At 33.0% G+C, this 9,103-nt stretch overlaps 3 non-coding genes across 3 annotated transcripts; 1 reads left to right on the forward strand and 2 right to left on the reverse strand.

Moving 5' to 3' along the window:
• Nucleotides 1-2,061: 2,061 nt before the first annotated feature.
• On the reverse strand, nt 2,062-2,134 carry TRNAF-GAA (transfer RNA phenylalanine (anticodon GAA)). Its single transcript has one exon. It is a non-coding gene; the product is annotated as a tRNA-Phe (tRNA).
• Nucleotides 2,135-3,894: 1,760 nt separating this feature from the next.
• Nucleotides 3,895-3,967, forward strand: TRNAT-UGU (transfer RNA threonine (anticodon UGU)). The gene has a single exon. It is a non-coding gene; the product is annotated as a tRNA-Thr (tRNA).
• Nucleotides 3,968-5,005: 1,038 nt separating this feature from the next.
• Nucleotides 5,006-5,093, reverse strand: TRNAS-GGA (transfer RNA serine (anticodon GGA)). The gene has a single exon. It is a non-coding gene; the product is annotated as a tRNA-Ser (tRNA).
• Nucleotides 5,094-9,103: the final 4,010 nt, after the last annotated feature.

Raw genomic sequence — 9,103 nt, forward strand, 5'->3', positions numbered from 1 at the left:
CTTATCCTAATTGTTGGTTCAGTTTATGCATGGCGAAAGGGAGCATTAGAATGGTCTTAATTCTTGAATATTTAGACAATTAAACAAAACATTGAGACAGTTATGAATTCCATTGAGTTTCCCGTACTTGATCAAAAAACCAAAAATTCAGTAATTTCTACAACATTAAATGATCTTTCAAATTGGTCAAGACTATCCAGTTTATGGCCACTTCTCTATGGTACTAGTTGTTGCTTCATTGAATTTGCTTCTTTAATAGGATCACGATTCGACTTTGATCGTTATGGACTGGTACCACGCTCTAGTCCTAGGCAGGCCGACCTCATTTTAACAGCGGGCACTGTAACTATGAAAATGGCTCCTTCTTTAGTTCGATTATATGAGCAAATGCCCGAACCTAAATATGTTATTGCTATGGGAGCCTGTACAATTACAGGAGGTATGTTCAGTACCGATTCTTATAGTACTGTTCGGGGCGTTGATAAACTAATTCCTGTGGATGTCTATTTGCCGGGTTGTCCGCCTAAACCAGAAGCTGTTATAGATGCTATAACAAAACTTCGTAAGAAAATATCTCGCGAAATCTATGAGGATCGAATTAGTTATCAACGAGAGAATAGATGTTTTACTACCAACCACAAATTGGATGTTGGACGCAGTACTCATACTGGCAATTATAATCAAGGATTATTCTATCAACCACCATCTATTTCAGAGATAACTTCTGACACATTTTTCAAATATAAAAAAGTTCAGTATCCTACGACCAACGAAAAAGTGAATTAAACAGTATCTTTTTGTACAAAATAATACAATAAGAAATAGCAAGCAAGTCAATCTTCCAAAATTTCATTGTAATGTAAATAAATGGTAAATACTGATACCAAATACCAAACTTATAAAAAAAACGCAGGAGAAGTAAAAAAATGCAAGGTAATTTGTCTGCTTGGCTAGTCAAACACGGAATAGTTCATAGATCTTTGGGTTTCGATTACCAAGGAATAGAGACTTTACAAATAAAGCCCGAGGATTGGCATTCGATTGCCGTTATTTTATATGTATATGGTTACAATTATCTACGTTCCCAATGTGCCTATGATGTAGCACCCGGAGGATTATTAGCTAGTGTCTATCATCTTACCAGAATAGAGTATAGTCTAGATCAACCAGAAGAGGTATGCATAAAAGTATTTGCCCCAAGGAAAAATCCCAGAATTCCTTCTATTTTCTGGGTTTGGAAAAGTGCGGATTTTCAAGAAAGGGAATCTTATGACATGTTAGGAATATCTTATGATAATCATCCGCGTCTGAAACGTATTTTAATGCCAGAAAGTTGGATCGGATGGCCTTTGCGTAAAGATTATATCGCCCCCAATTTTTATGAAATACAAGATGCTCACTAAATGATAAAAATAAGAAAAAAATCCGCACTTCGAGAACCCCAAATATTCAAGAAATATATGTACATTTTCTTTTTCTTATAGATTAGAAAGAGTCATGTAGATTTCGATAAATAAATAAAAAATACAATAAAAGAGGGATTCATTGAGATTCTAAAATTGGAACGATACTTATTTCAGGTAAGTCAATAGGATAAACTGAAAAAGTTCTGCATCATTAACTATGTAAGATGCACATCAACATCAATTCGATATCCGTCTACGAAAAAGAAAAAGTACGATCAAAGCAAAGAAATACCAAAAAAATAGACCATATTTTTTTATAATGTATCTGAGATGAATTGAGACTATTTCCACCTCTGAACTCCCCTAAACTTTTAAGTATTTCAATCAATTAATTTAACCATTTGAATATTGTTGAAATATTAACATTCTTTTTGGAGCGCAGAAAAAAGCGAAACTAAATCGAATCATTCATTTTCAGACTGACTTTCTATACCTAGAATATACATCTATTCTTTCTTCATCTAGAAAGAGCATATCTCCCTCCGTACACCTAGATAAATTTTGTATGATGATCAAGATCACTAATAAATATATATGTATCTATTCCCCCAATTTATTAAAATAAATATGGGAATAGATCCTCATACAAATGAATCGCCGGGAACCAGATTTGAACTGGTGACACGAGGATTTTCAGTCCTCTGCTCTACCGGCTGAGCTATCCCGACCATTCTTGACGCACCATCCTAATTTTAGGAAATTACTTGAGTCTATGTCAACTAAATAAATAAATAAAAAAAAGACTTTATCCATTTTCATTCAAAAATGGATAAAAAATTAGAGAATTAAAAGGGCTTTTGGGGATAGAGGGACTTGAACCCTCACGATTTCAAAAGTCGACGGATTTTCCTCTTACTAAAAATTTCATTGGTGTCGGTATTGACATGTAGAATGGGACTCTATCTTTATTCTCGTCTGATTAATCAGTTATTCAAAAGATCCATCAGACTATGGTGGAGTGACTGATTTGATCAATGAATATTCTTTTATTACAGTTGTTGTAATTTAGTTCATTCACATCTTTCATTTGTGATAGAATCGAATCTAAATATTTACAAATACAAAATACAAGTTAAGAGTCTTCATTAATCAATTGAAATTATATTTCAGTACATATATATATATATAACATATATATCTTTATCCTTGATCCTTAAATTTAAGGAATTTGGATAGAAGGATCCCTTTCTTATTACGAAAAAAAATGTTGTCAACTCCATTTGTTAGAACAGCTTCCATTGAGTCTCTGCACCTATCCTTTTTTGATTTTAACTTTCTGAACTTTTTTTGTTTGTTTTCCGAAAGCAGGATTTGGCTCAGGATTGCCCATTGTTAATTCCAGGGTTTCTCTGAATTTGAAAGTTTTCACTTAGTAAGTTTCCATACCAAGGCTCAATCTAATTAAGTCCGTAGCGTCTACCAATTTCGCCATATCCCCCGTTTTTTCTTTGAGATTGAGATCTCATTAGGATGTTTTTTCATTTCTATTATGAGAATTATATGCAGGAATTATTAGATACCTAATCCCATATTGGGAAAATTTTGCTTCTATTTGTTTTTTTTGTTTGATTGGTTTTCTTTCATCTATACCGGATACCCATATTTAGTCGAATCAGAAATGATTCTATTATCTATGTATTCGCAATTCAATATAAAGAGATATCAAGTACATATATCTCTATTTTAAATGTCCCTCCTTCTACGATTTTTGGATAAAATTTAGAATACTCGAACGTTCGATTCTTTTATTTTTTCGAGCGAATAGATACAGACCTTATAATAACAAATCAAAAATCGATTTTTTAATTTAAAATTCAAGATTCATTTAGAAATTCAATACAAATATAGAATTTGTAATTACTTATCAAATTTGTTTTCATAATCCATCCAATTTGTTAGAATTCGAATGTATATGTATATATCGATATATCACATATATTATATACATAATTATACATATTAAATTTTAATGCATAAGAATTTTGTAATCTAAATTACTGTTTACCGTAATCTAATTAGTCATTATTTTATTTTCAATATATATTGCTATAGTCTATAAATATAATATAGAAATATAAGGTATTCTATAATATTAAAGAATATCTAAAGAAAATATATAAATCAAAAATATCCCTCCAAAATTTTATAGAATACCTTATATTTCTATTTTTTTATATAAAATTAAAAATAAGGATATCGGGATAAATACATATACATATATATAATATAAATATATATAAATACAAAAAATATAATAAATATGGGATATTCTATATTTTTTTTTATATGTTTGTATTTATTTTATAAATGTTATGACATTAGATAGTAATTATGTTATGAAGAGCTAATAATATAATAAACAATTTATAATTAAGATCCGGGTAGTTTAGGAAAGAATTCCGATACAGGCACAATTTGTGTTATGTGAGCCCGCTTAGCTCAGAGGTTAGAGCATCGCATTTGTAATGCGATGGTCATCGGTTCGATTCCGATAGCCGGCTTTTTTTATTTTAAATATTATGTTATATCTATTTATATAGATATATATAAAATAAAATTAGGATATTGATAGAATCTCTCCAATTCTTCTTTGGTATTACCATATTTGTAGTACAATATTTTAAGTATATTTCGCTTCATTTATCATATTTGTCATTTAGTTTAGTTTTAATTTTTCTTTATGATATTTTCCATTTTAAAAAGGAGTATTTATGTCACGTTACAGAGGGCCTCGTTTCAAAAAAATACGCCGTCTGGGGGATTTACCAGGACTAACTAGTAAAAGGCCTACAGTTGGAAGCGAACTTAGAAACCAATCGAGCTCCAGTAAAAAATCTCAATATCGTATTCGTTTAGAAGAAAAACAAAAATTGCGTTTTCATTATGGGCTTACAGAACGACAATTGCTTAAATACGTTCGTATCGCTGGAAAAGCGAAAGGGTCAACTGGTCAAGTTTTACTACAATTACTTGAAATGCGTTTGGATAACATACTTTTTCGATTGGGTATGGCTTTGACTATTCCTCAAGCCCGTCAATTAGTTAACCACAGACATGTTTTCGTTAATGGTCGTATAGTAGATATACCAAGTTATCGTTGCAAACCTCAAGATATTATTACAGCGAAGGATGACCAAAAATCTATAACTCTGATTCAAAACTCTCTTGAATCATCCCCCCGCGAAGAATTGCCAAATCATTTGACTCTTCATCCATCCGAATATAAAGGATTAGTTAATCAAATAATCGATAGTAAATGGGTTGGTTTGAAAATTAATGAATTGCTGGTTGTAGAATATTATTCTCGTCAGACTTAATCTAATTCAAATAACAATAATTTTGATCCGAGGATTCCCCCCCCTATTCGTGTATAGATGTGGGTATAGGAAAATAGTTATTCCTTGCCCACTTTTTCCACTATTTTCTATATTACAGAAACAAATTGGGAATTAGGGAATCCATATCAAAGTTGGAATTAAGGGTATCCATTGTAATTTCAAACATGGAGGTCAGTAACATTGATGACCTTGGCAAAGGTCCGGAAAGAGAGGGATTCGAACCCTCGGTAAACAAAAAGCCTACATAGCAGTTCCAGTGCTACGCCTTGAACCACTCGGCCATCTCTCCTACATAATGATTATGCCCAGAAACCCAGTGAATCGGGAGGCATTCATATTTCATTTGCGTAGGCGCATACAATCTAAAAAATAGAAAGAAAAGTTTTTATCAAAAAAAAACCTCCTTCGTAGCCTGCCGTAGGATAAAGTAATTTGATTAATAAGTCCATTTTTACGTTATTTCGTACTGTATTGTACAATTCCTTTGTTTGGGGGATTATTTTCTCACGCGAAAAAAAAAATGAAATTATAGAATGGATTGCTACCTATGACTAGATCTCGTATAAATGGAAATTTTATTGATAAGACCTTTTCGATTGTAGCCAATATATTATTACGAATAATTCCGACAACTTCTGGAGAAAAAGAGGCATTCAGTTATTACCGAGATGGTGCGATTTGATTATCTTTTTTTTTTTTACCGATCTCAGTCTGAAAACAAAGATACATTCTTCGGAGAGAAAGAAAAAAATTTTGAAAAAAAAAACCGACGCTTGCTGAAGGTGAAGTTTGGAATGGAAATAAAAGGATTAATTCCTTCTGTCGTGTATTCCCGATTAATGCAGCCTCATATGCTTGAATTTTAGGTTTATAGTATTAAGCGAAAGGTTATACCTATATCTATGCGGTTAGGTCAATCCTACTCCACTAGTACCAATAGGCGGCATGGGGAAAGAAGCACTACGCTTAGGAATCAACAACACGAGAAAACTTTGTAAAAAAAAAGATTTCCCTTCTTATCGGGATCGGGACTAACAAAAATGGTTGGGACAATAAACATCCATCTCGTTTGTATTTTGGATACTCATAGAACCATCGAAGATTGTTGAAGTGACTAATTCCGGGAAATTTAGCAGCGTTGAGGACAAAGAAATTGTTGAAGTTACTATTTATTCAGTAATAACATACTTGATGTTAATAAAAGATCTTTTACAGGAAGGTTGGCTAGAAATTTCGTGTAAAAACACTAGTCCCGCTCAGTTGATAATGAGAATATTGGAATCTTTTTTGATTCTATGCATGTTTATCATTATACACATTAAAGGAAAGGAGGAGCCGTATGAGATCAAAATCTCACGTACGGTTCTGGAACGGAGATTCTTTGAACCGAATGACGACCGTAACGGATGTCGGCTCAATCTGAAGGAAATTATGCGGAAGCTTTAGAGAATTATTATGAGGCTATGCGACTGGAAATTGATCCCTATGATCGAAGTTATATACTTTATAATATAGGCCTTATCCACACAAGTAACGGAGAACATACGAAAGCGTTGGAATACTATTTTCGGGCACTCGAACGAAACCCGTTTTTACCTCAAGCTTTTAACAATATGGCCGTGATCTGTCATTACGTGCGACTATCTCCACTATAGAAAGAAAAAAGAAAAGAACAAATAACTCCGCAAATACTAATAAATATTAGACAAAAAAAGAAATAGGCTTTCTACATATATATCTCGTTCGAAACAACGATTTTTATCAGCTGTAGCAAAGAAACAAACTTCATAGAAGTCAAAATATGAAGAAATAAAATATATATGCCTAGATACTTTTTTTCTATGGATAAAAGATCTAATTGATAGAGGAAGCACCGTAAAGATCAATTAACAAGGTTTTTGGCCGATACAACAAGAACTGCTTACTTATATGATAATAAATTAGGAATCTACTTATGTAATAAAGTGGATCCCCTAAGGTTTTGAGCAGCGGTGTAGTATCAGATCCCAAAGATAGTAAGTCTTTTCTTTTCTCATCAAGAAAAGCCTTTCTCAAAGATTCTATAGACATGGATATATTCTATATCAAAGTATATGATATATGAAATGGAGATAGTTACCTTTCAGAAAATTCCAATAAGAGTGTTAATGTCGATGTTTTATTCTTCTGAGGGTAGGAAAAAAGATAAAACTAAAAACAAAGGATTAAATTTTTAATCCAAATTCAAGTTTGAAACTCATGTAATTAAGCTCTTTTCTTGTTGTTAACTCCAGAAAAAAAGGAAGATCAAAAGAATTGACTGTTGAGCCGTATGAGTCAGGAAACTCTCAAGTACGGTTCTAAGGGAAGGAATTTACTCACCTATTCCGACCGTGGAGAACAGGCCATTCGACAGGGAGATTCTGAAATTGCCGAATCTTGGTTTGATCAAGCTGCTGAATATTGGAAACAAGCTATAGCGCTTACCCCCGGTAATTATATTGAAGCACAGAATTGGTTGAAGATCACAGGGCGTTTTGAATAAGAACCCTCTGTTTATTATTTTCTTTTTTTTATTCTAATTCTATATGTTCTATTCTACATTCTCTATAGAGAATGTAGAGTAGAACATATAGAAAATATATTATTCGAAATATATATTGAATTTGTTATAGTTTATTGTTTGTTGTCCCCATGAGTCAAATAAAACATATGATTTCTATAGGAACAACCAACTAAAAAATTTCATGATATCCCTTCTAAAATAGTTCTATTTAATCAGATATTTCATAGAAATAAATGATAAGTGGATATAGTAGAGAATTCTTTTTTTTTTCTGCTATTCAAACTACTAAAATAAAAAAAAGAGATCTTCTAAAAACTAAATCGAAATACTCGTATGTTCCCTAGTAATGCTAATAACTGCTCACGTGATTTGAAATGAAATAAAGTACCTAAGAATATCGTTTATGTAAGATATGCAAGAAATAAAAAAAATGAAATTTGTTCCATCTAGGAACCTCGAAGTGAAGTCTGAATAGACCGGGTTGCAAAAAAAAAAAAAAGAATTTAAGTTCATTAAATTCAAAGTCCAGAAAAGGTTTTATAATAATTAAAAAAGGTCCGTTGAGCGCCTCACTGCTATGTCATAATAGATCCGAACACTTGCCCCGGATTAACTTCCGGATCATAATTGTTCTAGTGAATAACTAAAGAAAATGTAGATAAAGATAGATGGGAGATAGAAGAGAAACAATTTAAATATAAACATCTCCCATAAGTTCACTAATTATGTTTTATGTTGGCGGGTCTCTTTGTATGTGTTGTCCGGAAAGAGGAGGACTCAATGATTATTCGTTCGCCGGAACCAAAAGTCAAAATTTTGGTAGATAGGGATCCCATAAAAACTTCTTTCGAGCAATGGGCAAAACCTGGTCATTTCTCAAGAACAATAGCTAAGGGACCTGATACTACTACTTGGATCTGGAATCTACATGCTGATGCTCATGATTTCGATAGCCATACTAGTGATTTAGAAGAGATTTCTCGAAAAGTTTTTAGTGCTCATTTCGGCCAACTCTCCATCATCTTTCTTTGGCTGAGTGGCATGTATTTCCATGGTGCTCGTTTTTCGAATTATGAAGCATGGTTAAATGATCCTACTCACATTCGACCTAGTGCCCAGGTGGTTTGGCCAATAGTAGGCCAAGAAATATTGAATGGTGATGTAGGCGGAGGTTTCCGAGGAATACAAATAACCTCCGGTTTTTTTCAGATTTGGCGAGCATCTGGAATAACTAGTGAATTACAACTCTATTGTACTGCAATTGGTGCATTGGTCTTTGCAGCCTTAATGCTTTTTGCTGGTTGGTTTCATTATCACAAAGCTGCTCCAAAATTGGCTTGGTTCCAAGATGTAGAATCCATGTTGAATCACCATTTGGCAGGGCTACTAGGACTTGGGTCTCTTTCTTGGGCGGGGCATCAAGTACATGTATCTTTACCAATTAACCAATTTCTAAATGCTGGAGTAGATCCCAAAGAGATCCCGCTTCCTCATGAATTTATCTTGAATCGAGATCTTTTGGCTCAACTTTATCCAAGTTTTGCCGAGGGAGCAACCCCATTTTTTACCTTGAATTGGTCAAAATACGCGGACTTTCTTACTTTTCGTGGAGGATTAGATCCACTAACTGGTGGTCTATGGTTGACCGATATAGCACATCATCATTTAGCTATTGCAATTCTTTTTCTCATTGCCGGTCATATGTATAGAACTAACTGGGGTATTGGTCATGGTATAAAAGATATTTTAGAGGC

This window comes from Cicer arietinum, unplaced genomic scaffold, assembly GCF_000331145.2.
Source record: "Cicer arietinum cultivar CDC Frontier isolate Library 1 unplaced genomic scaffold, Cicar.CDCFrontier_v2.0 Ca_scaffold_5768_v2.0, whole genome shotgun sequence".
NCBI classification, from domain to species: domain Eukaryota; kingdom Viridiplantae; phylum Streptophyta; class Magnoliopsida; order Fabales; family Fabaceae; genus Cicer; species Cicer arietinum.